Source organism: Cydia strobilella, chromosome 17 (assembly GCF_947568885.1).
Source record: "Cydia strobilella chromosome 17, ilCydStro3.1, whole genome shotgun sequence".
Classification (NCBI taxonomy): domain Eukaryota; kingdom Metazoa; phylum Arthropoda; class Insecta; order Lepidoptera; family Tortricidae; genus Cydia; species Cydia strobilella.
The window spans coordinates 11,464,294-11,481,370 of NC_086057.1; the positions used below are offsets into that span (position 1 = coordinate 11,464,294).

Genomic DNA, 17,077 nt, shown 5'->3' on the forward strand with positions numbered 1-17,077 from the left:
CATGAACTTAATGAGATGTTCGCTGGACATTTAGTAGACCAGACTCAAAGGTCGTTGACTTGCCTTTAAATAAAATGTAGGAAGTGATACCAACGCCGGTCTATATGTATACATCCCAGTCATTCCCGACTGTTTACTTTATCCGTCTGTTTACAAATTATTTTATTTCTGTACCCTTGGTTAACCGGAACGGACAAAAACAAGAAAGTAGGTATTTTAGGTATGAGACATAAATAATTATTTTATTGCTCAATCATACCAAATACAAATAATGGACATAATTCATTATTATATGTATTTTACAATTGAAGTAGATTACTATATGACATTATACCATTTTGGTCAAGCTGGGTCTAAATATTTTTAACCGCCTTCAAAAAAAAAGGAGGTTCTCAGTTTGATCCGTATGTTTGTATGTATGTCTGTCCGCGTTTATCTCGCGTTTGGCTGAACTAATTTTGATGCGGTTTTCAGGGATTGGGAGTGGGAAGGCACCGCCTTTAAAAACGAAGTAATTACCCGGATGGTTATTAATTGGCTTATTATTAGGTACAAATTACTTTTTGGCAGAAATTTGCTTTTCGACGGGATAGGGACTGGACAAGGATAGGGGTGAGGTATATAAAAAATATTTTGTGCTTTTTAGTGGGTTGGTTTTTTAAAGCGGTTCCCTGTTTTAAAAAATAAATGTTTTTTTTATATTAAATTTTAATTTTAATTTTTTTATTAATATATTGATATTGAAGGAGTAATTTATTTTATATTTTGGCATCTGTTAAAACAAAGCTTTGTAAGTTGTTACCCGACTGACGAAGAAGAGATGGATTTTAATTTTAATCTACGATGCCGTTAATTGCAGGAGCGAAAATGCTGTAGTAGTAGTAAAACACGTTATTGTACAAATATCAAAATGTCATTAATACAAAGGCGAACTTATCCCTTTAAGGGATCTCTATCTCTTCTTTTTCTTTCTTTTGTTTCCCTGGTATATATGCAACTTTGTTTTAACTTTAGTTATCTTAATAACAAAACTTTTGTAGAATGCCCTCAATGAAACCTTAGAAACAACAAGAAAATGGCAACACATAAAGGGGCATTTTCACTTAACTGTGTACCATTAACGGACGGTTAGCAATCGTAACATAACTAACGGTCAATGTAAAATCCCATACATTATGTCAGTAATGTGACGGTTAGACGTTACTGAAACACGACTTAAGTCGCGCCTTAAAGTACAAGTTAAAATAAAAAATCCCATAGAAATGATTGGTGTAACGTGACAGCAAAGGTGGTAGAGCCCGAGATGATGATGTCGTGCAGGTCAACATGCAAACGGTAAATCATGAAAACCACATGATTGCAGAACGTACTCGTAAACGTAAAGGAATGCAACGGATAAACTGCTTGTTATGATGCTTTATTTAGATTATAAACATCATAACAAGATTGCGGTCGTACTGGAATTTCACTGGGTACCTTGCGTATAGGTATGTATTTGTGGTTTAAAAAGTAATTGATGGCCTTTCGAGTTCCTAAGAGGTTTTAGTTTAGACAAAGAAATGCAGGTATTCTGCACTCAAGACTATACTATACCAATAGATAAGATAAACATACAGAGAATCAAATAATAATTTAGTACAAGCAAGTCTAAACTCTAAAGTGGCAAAATCTAGTAACAAGATTGTCGAAGCTTCTCCCCCTTTAAATTGGATTGTCTAATGTTGATAAGGTTTTTTCTTTTAAATGAATATTCTTATCCCACGGAGTAGGATGGAGATGGCAAGTGGGCGTTCCCGTCTATCCGACAGTTAGTAGCGACCGACTCACTTTATGCACAGACTATGCTCAGTTGTTGTGTAAACTTCATGCTCGAATGACATTCACGTCGTACGTACGCTCGTCTAACAAAAATTGATAATTAAATTTAAAATGCCGTATTGTGCAGTATTAAGCTGCAGAAATCACAGCGGTTTAAAAAATCTTTCACGTGGAGGTATTTCCTATCACCGGTGGTTATTTATTTAAATATAATCCGATAAATACGAAAAATCTGTTTCTATTGCATTATTTACGAATGTTCGTTAAGTAAATCTATATTTTATCAGTTAGAACTTAGAGTTCACAATCCTTTGTCACTATTCTTTACGTTTATCTGGAATATTCGCTATCCTAAATGTCAAATAACTTCGCTACTCAGATGCTGCGCAATGTCGATATTTATATCGATAAAGTTAAAGTTACGATATTTCAAGTTTGATGTTTGGTAGTTCGGTAATAAATTATTATTTTAGACACGTTTCTAATTATTATTTGGGATAATCAATGTCTTAGTAAATATGGCAGCTCTGGTCATCAAGCACTAAGTTAAGTCGGGGTCATTTCATGGCAACCTTTCAAACCTTCGTATTCCTTTACATACGTTTTTGTTTTTTACACCCATCATATTTTCATCGTTAATATAATTAGACTAGGTACTTAATGCACTTATGCGTACAATGCATGCAATGTGCCATGAATAAACGTTTTATATTTTCTATTTCTTTATTATTAATTATTGTAGGTTACCACAAGATGCCGATATTAAAAATAAATGGGTCAATGCTACTGGGCAAGAAAATTAGTTTCCGCAAAAATATAGCACCATTTGCTAGGAGCATTTCTTAGAGAAAGATTTCTGGGGATAAAATTGCCATACATCTCATCTAGCGTCCACACGCCTAAAACTTAGTTACTAATTTAGTAATTATTAGTGACATTCGGGCTCACTTAATTAATAAAAAGTGTTCCGTACCACGCAAACTAGCGTGAAATATTGGAATTTTGCCGCCCCTCTTCCTGATTTGATAGGTCACAATCTTACAATCAAATCAAGTGGGATCGATGAGCCAGTTTCATGTATGCTTTCACACCATACAATTAATTTGACAATTTAATCAGGTTGTCCCGTCTAGATTGGCCTTAAATGCTGCTACAAGTAAATATATTGTTAAAGACGAATACTTACCTATGTAAGCAGGGACCGGACAACCCTTTCCGCGATAAAACCCTTTCAATGGGCGACACTTAAACACGGCTAACACATTGAAAGACTGTCCCTTTTGAACTGCAAGCCCATTCATACCCTTACCTTTGACTAACCCTTACCGAAAAGCTAACCAAAAATAAGGCTAGCCCTTAATAAGGGTTACCCTTATCTTTAAGCGCTTTTTATAAAGGTTTCCCTTTGCGTGAAAGAGACAGGATTAGTATATATCTACGGTAGTGTATGAAAAGGAAAGAAAATACGTGCCTAGTCAAAGAACGCCGCCGTCGCCGCCGACAATCGCTCGGATTCGAAGTAATGTGTGCTTTATGAACAAGGTAGACGACTTAAATTAGCACGCTTATTTACTAAAATGGAAGCCCTTTATAAGGCTAACCCTTATAAGCAATATGCAAGGTGTTGGTGAGCGGATGATAAGGGTTTTGTAAGGGTATTGGGCTACCGATTACTCAAATGTGGTAGTTTTATATAAGGGTTTTTAAAAGCAAAACAAAGGGTTTCGTCTGGCAAAGGGTATGGTGAGTTAAGCCTTATGCAATACCCTTATAAAACCCCGATAAGGGATAGCGGGCCGGTCCCTGTATGTAAGTAATTGCAGATTTGTGATCACAAAATAACAGCAATACCGAGTTAATAAACCTTTAAAGAACTATGATTTTATCTGTTTGACTTTAAGATATATTTAATGTTCACATTAACAACCTAGTTGGTCAATTAATAAGAAACAAATTTCTAGTTAGATATTTGTTGTACTGTACTACATATTATTTTTCATACAATCACGATTATCACTACCTATATTATAATCATAAATAAAGTATCATCTAAATGTGTTAAAACATACGGTAATGAAATATCAATACCTAACTGAACACACAAATATCGATAAAACACTCCGATTACACTGTCCCCTCCCTATATCGTCGAATGGAAAGAAGTTCCAACGGTTAGCTACTCGCAGGCGTGTAGAGGTCTCGAAAACACCAGTGTAACGTGACCGTGAGATCCGTAACAAACCATGCGTAATTAGACCTTACTTATACTGGTTTTTTAGCCCTTTTCTCGCCTGTTAAGTAAGTGATTTTAAAATTATATAAAATAACGCCATCTGGTGTTGAGTAGTTGTATTAGGTGAACGTTGAGCGAGCTTTTGTGAGATGAATGAGATAATGAAAGAGTCGTATGTCATATAGCTTTGACATTATAATTTAAACCGTCACTCATGTAGCCTACAGTTGATATTCGTTCGAGAAATGTCCACCGGTAATAACTTTTTGGTATGGAAAGTTGCTACGAATCAGAGCAATTTTGTAAGTGTGTGACGTATTTTAACGTGGCTATGAATGTGTGAGTTTAGCGACACTGGTTTTCATACTAAATAGGAGTCATTTCACATCCACTAGTTTATTAATTCGTGTCTTATCCTTATTCTATTCTTATTCTAAATAGGGTTGGCCGGTCGAAGTATTTAGCAGATGGCGCCAGCATAGCTTGCCCTGTAAATCCCTAATAGAATTGTGTCAAATTTTTGTTTTTAAATGGAATTTTATGCCCTGGATGCGAGCCCTTCAAATCTCATAGAAAAAGAGGCAAGCTGATGACGCCATCTATGCGAATCTTTGACGAAACGCCAACCCCATCGTTTCGCCACGCAACAACCACAGGGATAACACAATATGGCCTTAGCTAATAGAAATTACTTCCTTCCCGTCAAGAAGGCCGCTTCAAAGGAAAACAACAATTTTATAGATATCGCGCCATTTGAATAAACAAACAGGCATGGAGTTAACTTGCACGCAATTATAACACAAATCGCCCTTTATAAAGTATAATAAATCGTTCTGGGAATATTCCGTTATATGAAAACTCCCTCTAATGGTCATTCGGCAACTGGCATTCAGAAAGTAAATAAAGGTTCCGAAACGAGGAGCGAATGGCGTTTTCATGGCGAAATATCATTAATACAGTCTTGGCATGGCGATAAATCATAACGTCTGCAACCCCTCGCTTAAAATACCCGCAGACGGCAGGCTGGTGGCGACAAGCGACATGACCAATGATATTTATACAAGGTTTAAAATAACTTAAGAGGCAATAGCTGGGTCTAACTAACCTGCGGCGGTATCAGATTAGATTAGATTCATTTATTTCTCATTGAAAATGTACATTATATTTTACATGTCAAAATAAAACACATTCACAAAATGATCGTCACAACACAATATCAATAATTATAATTAAGAATCAAATTTAATTATAACTTGTTAGAACGTGACAGGCGTGATGACAGATTTTAGAAAACCGACCATCTTAGCCTCTCTGGAAGGAAATTTGCAGGAAAAAATCCGTAAACAAGATTATTTCCACTGTTAATGTTTGATTGGTGTTTATACCTTACCGGTCATTTTCCTGACGTCTGACGTAGCAAGGCTTTAAGTGTCATTTAAGCGTCATTGGTAGTTTAAGATTCTCACCTTGGTTATTCAAAGTAAATTTTAAAGCGATTTGACATACCTAAGTCAAGTGAGAAAGTCAATATTCGAATTCGACAGAAAAATATGCTAACTTCATTTACTAACATTATGTCGATCGAAGCGCTGCCGGTGGCCTAGCTGTAAGAGCGTGCGACTTTCAATCCGGAGGTCGCGGGTTCAAATCCCAGCTCGTACCAATGAGTGTTTCGGAAATTATGTGCGAAATATCATTTGATATTTACCAGTCGCTTTTCGGTAAAGGAAAACATCGTGAGAAAACCGGACTAATCCCAATAAGGCCTAGTTTACCCTCTGGGTTGGAAGGTCAGATGGCAGTCGCTTTCGTAAAAAAACTAGTGCCTATGTCAATTGTCAACTCTTGGGATTAGTTGCCAAGCGGGCCCCAGGCTCCCATGAGCCGTGGCAAAAAGCCGGACAACGCGAGGAAGATGATGATTTACTAACATAACATTATGTAAAAATTATTATTCATAACACATGATAAAACCAAGGTACAGTCGAAGGCAAAAATATCGATCCAAACAAATGACTCAAAAATATGTGAATGTACATATATTTTTGCCCTTGACTGTTCGTGTTTTAAAACAAACACCGCCGAGGTATAACGATTCAAAGCTGTTGACATCTTTACCAATACTACTATTAGACTAGCTACGTCGTCAATGATCTGAGAGTAGTTCATATGGTTCTATGTTGAATTTCTTTATCTATGCAATATGGTCACCTTTAAAAGAAGGTGAGTACCTCAACTACTTAAATATATTGAAATATGGCAGCATATTTAAGACCAGAAGTAAATTAGACCCAACCAGAAAAAAAGATGGATTCCAAACACAGCATTTTTATTGTTTGTATTGTATTGCAAGAATTGACACTTCCAAGCAATGCGAAGTTCAAGATCCGTTCAGTCGTATTCTCCAAGGTTACTTACGCCCACAACCTATGAGTATTCCTCAAGTGTTGTCTGACTCGACAATTGTGAGGAAAACGTGACACAAAAGTTTAATCTCTGGGATTCCTGTATGACACTGGCGGCTCATCAGATTAAGTTCTAAATCCTCGAGCCTTAAGAAGATTGAAGCCGCGCAAAGAATGCTAGCCTGGTGGATTATTTCGGGACTGGTTTACCAAAGTTACGTTTTATTATCGAATTAACATGTTTCGACTACACGAGTACTTATTAGGTTATGATTGTTATGAATTAATGATCTAATTTACACAATCAATCAAAAATCGAGTAAATTATAACCTTTTAAATGACTGTGGTTAAATTTAAAATCACTTCAGAGATGATTTAATTTTAACTGCATTTGAAATTTAATGCAGACTTGGGTGAAACATTGCTATGGTAGTTTGTGCAACATCATTCCTTAGTGTAATGGTCTTTTTACAATTCCATCATGTTGTACATACCTCAAAATACGAGTGTAAACATCCATTAATGGTATATTTTCACTGAATTTCAACTTGGCTATGTAAGAAAGCACTTGTATTGAGAATGCTAAATTGTTTACACACTTGTTGGTGAGTCACTGGCGATGTACTTTGTTTATTTATGGCATGGCAAGACGTTCGCGTCCGCGAAGCGATGACAACATTGGCGCGCAGCACGCGAGGCACCGAGGCTTATGCGGCGGCGGCAGCGTGCTGACAATGCGCCCGCCGATCACAAACTGTTAGTGGGCGGGAGGTTGCGATCACGGACCGACGATTTTCCCTATTAGCAAAGACATTACAAACGATCGTCTACATCCATGCATGTCGTTTGTCTCAACTGCGTAATCGAATCTTGAAGGCCGTGAAGTTACACGTTGAATACTTAACGACTAATTTAATGTCGTTCCAATATGTCGAGTGTCACGTGTAACTGTAGTACCTACACGTCCGGACAAATGCATAATAATGCATCCAGTCTGTAATCATAAGGAAACCTTGCTGGGTTTTTTATGTTAAATTGTCAAAGTTGAATTAAGTATAATCGTGTTTCATTGAAGGAAGTAAACTGAATTTACATAATGAATTGTGTATTATAATATGCATTAATAATAGAAAGAAAGAAAGAAAGAAAATACATTTATTTCAATACAATTCTAAATCAAATTGCCAAAAGACTAAAAATTATTTGATTATCTGCCAATGGCTAAAAGGATTTCCTTCAATCATAGCAACTAAGTTAACACTCATTCATTGATCAACATTAACACAAACTAATTCAAAATAGGTTCATCGATTGCAGAGCCACAGACAGAGACCAGAATTGTCACAAATAGACAAAGTAAACAAATAAAGGGCCTTTAGTATTCGTTGAGGATTAAAATGGACCGACGCAGAACATAATTGTATTGCGTGGGCACTCTATGCTATGATACCCAGTGAGCGTAGCAGGAGGATACACTAGACTTCACTGGGGCATCATTACCGGTTCACGCTTGCAGGATCAAATTATAACATTCGAACACAAAGGTTGGTTCATTGGGTGTACGTGTAGATATAATGGAAGTGAGACAGTTTCCTGGGTGTCGAGTTACCGCAAGCCGATCGGGCGAAGTGCGCAGGAAACACTGAGTAGTGTGTAATCGACACGAGTGCACGCGCCACGTGCTTGCGATCAGGATCGGTAAGAGCTGAGAAATCGCTACTGTTGGAAAAGGAACAAAGGGGAATGCAGTGGCGTAGCGTGAACTAATCTAGCCGTGGGCGAAATCGTATCTGCGAGGCCCTTTTCTTTCACTGTGCCCGGAGGGGCCTCGGGCCCACTTCGCCCACGCCACTGGGGGAATGTATGGACCAGGCAATATACTCTTGACGCTAACATTTAAATATTTTTTAATGAACATTTTCTTAGTTTGGCATCGTCAGTCTCAGTCATTGAATATACATAAAAAAAAACTTATGAATATGTAGTGTTAGGAGTCTCGTGGGAAGGTTTCAGAATTGCTTCTGATTCCTCATAGTTCCAGGACTTTAGCAGGTTTAGTATATGAATTTTTGCCTCATTTACGTTACAATGCCTAATGTCACAAATTTTAACTACTTTATTATAAACGTGCAGGAAGAGAAATACCGAGAAGCGCTGAGCAAAAGAAGCGATGACACGGCTTGAAGTGAGCGTTTGATGTTCCGGCAGACGACTGGCAATAAAATGAACATATAAAGTAACACGTAGCAAAAACAATTTGCGAACACTCAGTACTTGGGCTTCTTTGAAGAGTTCAGCTGTTGGATAACGTCGTGGTCGCCCCAAACAGACCTTCAGAATCGCTCTTTGTGCGCGCTCCAACATTATCATAAACGATTTACCAGAGCCTCCCCAAGCAAGTATACAATAATTTAAAATTGATTGACAGAGGGCTAAGTACACAACTTTAAGTATATGACCAGTTGCAGATTCACGTAAAAGTTTAAAAGTGTAGATGAGTTTACGAACCCTACTAGAGGTCGTTGAAACATGATTTTTGAAATTAAGGTTTTCGTCAATAATTACGCCTAAATATTTGAGTGAATTGGTTCTTTTAATGGAGTTACATAAACAAGCAGAAGATTGAGGGTACGGCGGGACTATGCAAGTGTGACAGTGGACTTTCAAATGTGAGAGGGCGGAGGATGGGCTGGATGCCGCTGTTTTGTGAAATCCGATGAATTTTGATTTGTCAGCGTTAAGGGTAAAAGATTCTGGCTTAGCCAAGCGGATAGTCGTTGTAACCCTGCTGTAGCTACTTCATAAGCATCCTGCCAGGAGTCACCATGAAACACTATGGCTTATCATCGGCGTAACATAAAACTTCACTGTTTTTAAGCTGTAGGGACATGATGTCGTTAATATAGGTAATGAATAACATAGGACCAAGTATGCTGCCTTGTGGTACGCCGAATGTCACAGATTTTGCAGCACTAGTAACGTTGTTTATTTTAATACGCTGGCTTCTACTCGTAAGATAGCTAGAAAACCAATCCAACGATTTTCCACGGATACCAAAAGCCTCCAATTTTCTGAGCAGGATGGGAATCGACACCGTGTCAAAGGCTTTCGCCAAATCGAGGAAGACACCAATGCATTCTTTGCCTTCATCAAGATGTGAAACAACAATATCTGTTAAATTTTTTTACAGCCTCCTCAGTAGACTTTCTTTGGCGAAAGCCATATTGACGGTCAGACAGGAGTCGATTTTTTTCCAAGAATTTGACAAGTCGCTTGTGTACTAGCCGTTCAAGTAGTTTTGAATAAGCTCCAAGAAGTGGGATCGGCCGGTAGTTGTTTGGCGTATTAGTAGGTCCACCTTTGTGTATTGGAACTACGGCAGCGGTCTTCCAATCGGTTAAAAATAGCCGAAAGTGGGAGAGATATAATATCACTAATAGATCTTAAAAGTCTATTACTTATACCATCTTGACCAGCGCTAGTGTTAAGATCCAATCTGTTTATAAGACTTTGAACTTCGTTCGGATCTGTAGGCTCGATACAAAAGGATCCTGGAGAGTTATTTATTTTCGCAGTGATTACTTTCGAGGCTAAATTTTCTTGACTGGTGTTTAGTTTCAGTAATATGACCTCCGCAAGATTCGAGCCCACTGTTGAAAAATAGTTGTTACATACGTCGAGAGACTCTGAAACTGTTGGTTTAATTTTAAGTAGATCGTCAGAAGACTTAAAAGGAACATTGCTATGTGTGATACGTCTAATCGAGTTCCACAACTTTTTAGGCGAGTCTTTATTTTGGGTTAATTCTTTGCAGTCGTATTCGGACTTGAGTTTTCTAAGAAGGTTTCTGTAGAAGTTCCTATAGCGAGTATAGATTATCTTTTTGAACATATTAGTAGGGTCTGTACGCGATTCCATATGAAGCTTATCTCTGAGCTTAGAACATTTAAGCAACCCGGGGGTCATCCAAGGCTGAAGGACATATTTAGACCGGCTTAATCTTAAGACTTTTGAGTTATTAGATACCGCAGTAGAAACTTTAGTGGAAAACAATTCTACAGCTTCAGGAAGGCTGGAGCTTTGCAGGACAGGGCTCCAGTCGACGGCTATCAATTCTGATCTCACTGATTCGAAATCGATAGCAACCCTAGAGCGGGCACAAATTTGAAGTATGCGGGAAATATATCTCCCTCAGCCCGGAGGGTTAATGCGGAGTATAGCAAAAGCTAAACATGTCGTCTACGCACTGAACGTCAGTCGGCAGTGTCGGCACACAATTACTATAATTAATGGCAGGTTAGGTACATTTGGCGACAACTGGAGCGTGAGAGGTACAGCAGCGCCGACGCAGGGCCCCGTGACGATTGCATTCTAAAAACACATACGCACCACTTTCGACTTTACCGAACTGATTGTTTGCGGATAATTGTCTTATTGAGTTATTAATAACGTGTTATAACTATTATTTGCAAAATTAACGCTGTATTGCATTCATATTTTTATTAATCTAAAATGCCTTAGGTTTGTACAATATTTGTTCATTAAATTATACAGATATATTGAATGACAGGGATTTTAAACGGGACAGGAAATCCGAGCATTTTAATGGTTAACTCACAGGACTCAGGAAATTTACAGGATTTTGTTATAGGAACGGAGTAAAAAGTTAGTTTAAGTAAAAACTGCACCTGACACAGAATTCATGTACCTAATAAGTTCCTAAGTTGCCTACTTGACCTGTATTATATGACGTAATTGGTCGTCGTGGACGCATATGGAGTATGGACGTAGAATTTGAGTCATCGAAAATAAGTCTGTGCTAAATTGTTAAATTGGACAGAATCAGTGTTCATTGCCAGTCCGCTGACGAAGGATGTAACCTTTCTTATTTTTAAGTATTTGGGGTGTAGCTATCCCATTTCTCCCCGCCCGCCCACCTACCTAAGGTTTTCGGTCGAAGGTTTTCGAGGTTGAAAACTAGGTTCTTCCCTCAGTTGACATATAATGTTTTGTTACAATTAGCACAGTATTTGCATTTCTATTTTTTTGTATTTGCATTTGTTTTTTTGCATTTGTGGCCACCAGACGAAGCCTGCGTTGCGGATTTTTTACATGTAATTAGATTATTTTTTAAGATTTTCTCAATTTCTGTATTATTTTTTAATGTAGTGTGCACATTTTTATTGTTTTGACTCAGTAATTTGTAGATTAGCACAGCGCTCCCAGTCAAGTATTGAAACTATTGCCAGGTAAGTATTGCTGCAATTCTTTCCAACGCGGTAAATGTTGCATAAATGTAGCAAATAATTCTGCCGCGATCATTTTATTGACCGCTTCTATCTCGAATTCTTGTATTAGTTGATTGTGAAAGAGCCATAACGCCGTATAGTATACGGTTTTAGCGTTAACCTTCATAAAGTTTCGCGACCAATACTTTACTCTGATTTGCACAGTACCTACTTAGGTTCCCCTCTGATAGCTCTACAAAGCTTAGGCCTCTACCTTTCATTTAGATGTAAAGCATTCCTTCGTAACCAAGTCTTATTTCTATCAGAAAGTGGTAATCACACATGCATCATGTATCGTTACATTTGTAGGTTTTATTACATTCAGTTTTTCTTCGCTTTAATCAAGCCCGATTTCGATTCCGATTTTCGATAAACATCATCTAATTAGATGCTCGCGATTACCTAATCGTTGATATATTGAGCATTAGCAAAAATGTCGACTAGTTGAAGCGAAGTGGCAGGCCGTGACCCGCTTCCCATCAAGTGAGTATGAGGGGCGATCCGAGGCATCACTCGCTTAGCGCGGGAAAGCGTTTAATAATCGTCGCACTTGGAAATATTGCGGTAAGCCTCAGTGGAAAAGCAACTAACTTGAACGTTAGTTTATTAGGGAGTGGGGGGTATCTCTCTGTCATATTATTATTACGTATAATGATGACATTGATGACAAATTTCATTTCATACATTGTCTGCGTTAAAGCGCGTCTCAAGGTAGCGACAGCTGAATACGCATTTTGTTTTGGTTAGTTTTAGCTTTTGATGATGTACTGTGTTCATGCATTTGCCATTTAAACTGTCAATACAGCGAACAATATGACTATTTATTTACGAATATCAGCAATATATATTATGTGTTGCAGCTGCAACTTTAAAATTGCAAACGCCCATAGCCTGGTGTCCGTTTACAATAACGAGGCCCCAACGGTGTACGCTGGTTTGAATATTAAAAAGAGCATAATATTAGCCTAAAAGAGCACCCTACCTACTCCCGTTCGTTCACAAACGGGACTATGGGGACGGAGGGGCAGAATAGCAAAAGCCCGAAAAAGGCATGCCCAAATGACTAATAGCGTAAATTTCCATGCATGAATTAGGCTTGCATTAATAGCTAAGACAAAGAGCAATTTTAATTTGCCATTATTATAAACCTTATTTCGACGTGATAAGGTTAGAAAATGGTATTTCAGCCTTTCGTAAGGAAAATGTTATGTTGTACGTTCAGCTGGTAATCAATAAACAGGCGACAGGACTTAAAAAAAAATTAGGGGACGCAGACGAGAGCGATTTCAAATATATGGCAGTTAGTAGCAGTTCGTAATGCAATACATACGACATAGAACTACGAACAACGCACTACGCACCGCACCACTATGCAAATAACAATGAATAACTTTATAAAAATACCTATTGTTCATTGTTACATAGATAGCTAAAGACGAACGGCGCAATTAGCAAATGTTCCTGCCATCGAGGGTACCGTAGCCATCAAACATGGGCAGAGCAGTTATTCCCAATGCCCGCAACTAACTGGTATAACTGAGGGTTTTGAGGTCTATGCGTATTACATCATAATTGATTGCTCATTGTAGCATCGTCAACACAAGTTACTGACCAAAAACCTTACAAGGAGATAGGGACTAAAAAAAGGTCTATTTTAGTGTGCTTCTTCCTGCGTCTTGGATGCTGCAGTTGTATCAGAAGGTTTATTGTGGTCGTGCTTATCATACTTGACATGACATGATACCGCATACATAGAAGATACGAGAGCTAAATCATGATATCACACCTGTAGGTCTTTTCTTTGTATAAAGCGTCATTTTGGGGACGGCGATCAGAGCGTAGTCTTCCTACGTGAAACTTACTTGAATGAGGCTTTTGAGTAGGTACTGTGATGAGCTACGAGTTTTGCTTGAGTTTCTTTTAGTAGTAATCGTCTGCCTGCAGTTGACTGCTTTTTTAGAAACAAATAATATATTGCCAAATAAGCAGTCTGGGTTTCGTAAAGCACGCAGTACAGCCACGGCTCTTCTAGACGTAATGGATGACGTACTAACAGCACAGGATAAGGGAGAAGCATCCATCTTAGTCCTACTCGATTTCTCTCGCGCCTTCGACACAATAATCGTCTCACTACTTTTGTCCAAACTTGCGTACTATGGTTTTGATGAGGGAACAATAAAGTGGTTTGGTAGTTATCTCTCGGGTCGTTCCCAACGTGTAGGGCTGAGTAACTCTTCCGGATTGACAGATTTCTCTCTAAAAACCTCTGTAAATTGCGGAGTCCCTCAGGGTTCGATTTTGGGACCGATTTTGTTTATTTTGTACGTGGCGGACATTACGGGTTGCATAAAGAATTGTAGCTATCACATGTACGCAGATGATCTGCAAATCTACAAGACGTTCCTTCCCCGAGAGGCTGAAGCTGCCGTTGAGTTACTAAATCAAGATCTTGCTCGTATCTTCGACTGGTCCGGACACTGTGACTTAGTTCTCAATCCCAACAAGTCTAAATTTATAGTGCTTGGTACTAAAGGCCAAGTTGAAAAAGTCACCAGTTTAGACCCCAAAGTTTTACTTGGTGGGGATCTCCTCGAACGAGTCACCATAGCACGTAATCTCGGACTACTCCTTGACGAACAGCTTCATTTCGAAAAACATGTACTTGAAGCCGCTAAAAGCTGTTATTATAGACTTCGAGTACTGTACCAAGTGCGTAAATACCTTAGTGTTGACATTAGAATAAAACTATGTGACACGCTAATATTATCCAGGCTTAACTATGTCGACACGGTTATAAACGGTTGCCTACTAGCTCGCTCTAAGGCGCTCCTTCAACGTATCCAAAATGCTTGCGCCCGTTTCTGCTTCCCCATCCCTCCACGGACTCACGTGACTCCCTATATTAATAGTGGTAGGATGTTGAAAATGGATGCACGACGTTCGTTGCATTTTGCGTCACTGCTTTTCGGTGTTGTCCATTTTCAACAACCTCTGTACCTCTTCAACAAATTAAAGTTTTCCACCCGCCCGACTAGAGAAGCCATTCGACTTATCTGCCCGAGACACGGCAGTTCAGCAGCATTTCGTGGCAGTTTTCGCTACTCTGCCACGAAATGCTGGAACAACATACCTCCGCCTATACGTAACTCTAAGACACTATTCACATTTAAACTCCAATTTAAAAAATATCTTTTTAGCCTGCAATTGCCGTGCTCGTTGCGTCCCATGGATTTCTCAAATCGTCGGACTTAGTTTTTTTTTACCAGAGTTATACATAAAGTTATTATTTTATCTACCTCTTATAATGTCTATAATACTAATAATATCTACCGACCCTTACCATCATAACATTTTACCCTACATGAATCTATAACCTATCTGTATCTTTATAGTAAGTATTTATATTATTTGTATTTTTATATTTATCCCAAATAGTTCTAAGCTACCCTCCGGCCCGGGGTGCCACAGAAAACCAGCGCTGTGGTATTTATTTATACCAGAGCATATGCTGAGTGGCGTCCTTTTGTAGCCACTATAGCGGCGCCAAAATTTGTTGTTATTCATTAACCCTTACCTTACTCCTTTTTCTATAACTACCATTGTACCTAGCTTTAAGTGTTTAGTGAGTAAGTTCTTTTTTGTAACTGAGGTGGCGCTGTTTGTAGAAGGTCTTTACAATAAATGTCTTTTCTTTCTTTCTTTCTAATAATATTTTGGAGTAGGGTCAAGGAGACCGTGAGACCTTTAGGTTCCCCTGCCTTCCAATGCCACAGCTGCATCACTTCATGATCCCACAACTAATGGTTGGGCTTTGTACCGTCTTTTGGGAAGAGCCGTGAATTACTGCAATGCTGAGTTGTTACGGACCTCGAGGTCACGTTACACTGGTCCCGAGTCCCTAATATCTCGACTCATTGACCAATGGGAACGGCCCGGGCCACAGGCCGGGGGCCGGTGATGTCATCGCCGCGCCCGCGCCGCGTCAACATTGGATGACGGCTAATTGTTTTATCATGAGCCCGCAACGTCGTCAAGGACGTTCGTACACTTCGTACTTTAAATATTTAATATGTAATAAGATGCGAATTTGTTGCTAAAATAAATAAGCCAGGCCAGTAGGCCACCAAAAGAATCCTTAGGCTGTGTTTCCACCAGTGATGTTCGAGGATGTATAGCGAGGGATGTGTTTGTTAAGAACTAATAGAAAATTGTCGACTAGAGCTGCGCTGAGCGAGGATAGGTAAACGAAGTGATTCCATTGGTTCTTGTTTGTTAAGACACACCTCTCAAATACCACGTACCTTTTAAAATGTGATAATTTGTTTTGAATCTCTACTTTAAAGTGATTCAATTTTATCAACGGTACTAATTGCCAATTCACGTCAATTTGATCAATCGAGTTTTTTCTAGTTCTCTAGTCTTATTATTAAATAATTCAAATAAAATAAGTATAAATCGGATATTAAAAGAAAAACCTTATTTGGTAAAAGTAGCTAAGCGAACTTAGTCTTCTTCTTTCTCGCGTTATCCCGGCATTTTACCACGGCTCCTGGGAGCCTGGGGTCCGCTTGACAACTAATCCTAAGAATCGACGTAGGCACTAGTTTTTACGGAGCGACTGCCATCTGACCTTTCAACCCAGAGGGGGAGCTAGGCCTTGTTAGGATCAGTCCGGTTTCCTCACGATGTTTTCCTTCACCGAAAAGCGACTGGTAAATATCAAATGATATTTCGTACATAAGTTCCGAAAAACTCATTGGTACGAGCCGGGGTTTGAACCCGCGACCTCCGGATTGAAAGTCGCACGCTCTTACAGCTAAGCGAACTTAGTATCTAATCAAAATGTTTTTATTTTTTCTCCACACGACTTTATTTCGTAGAGAATTATTGTGAATTTTAAACACTTTGATCAGTTGGATGGCTTAGCTACCTCGTATGCAGACTGAATAAAAACGAAGGACCATAGCGAAACTGTAATTTACTCTGAAAATCGTGATCAGTGTGATCACTTATACCTATACAATTCATATATTGGTGATGACAATCCAAAACGGCGTACCTACTTCGTTAGCATCTAAATTAGGTTTCGCATATTTCAATGACTGGTCCGATTTAATCACGATCTCGTTACCCAGGAGCAGCGTAGGCAGGTAGGAGCCGTCCATCTAACATGATCAATGACATCGGTGACTCAGCGGGCGCGTGCCCCCCGTACTATTCCAATCGCAACCCGACCGCTGTTGAACATTTACTCTGCCAAGCCAGTGCGACATAGACAAGAGATCGGCAAACTTTAGAAGTAGAGCCTGCGGCAGAAATCGCCGCTTGTGAC

At 38.9% G+C, this 17,077-nt stretch overlaps 1 protein-coding gene across 1 annotated transcript in view; it reads right to left on the reverse strand.

Moving 5' to 3' along the window:
- LOC134748743 (tyrosine-protein kinase CSK) overlaps positions 1 to 7,229 on the reverse strand; it is a 42,301-nt gene extending 35,072 nt beyond the window's left edge. Inside the window, exon 1 of the mRNA XM_063683519.1 lies at positions 6,952 to 7,229. The gene's annotated coding sequence lies outside the window, so the exon portion shown is untranslated. The remainder of the gene's footprint in view (positions 1 to 6,951) is intronic.
- Between the last annotated feature and the right edge of the window lie 9,848 nt (positions 7,230 to 17,077).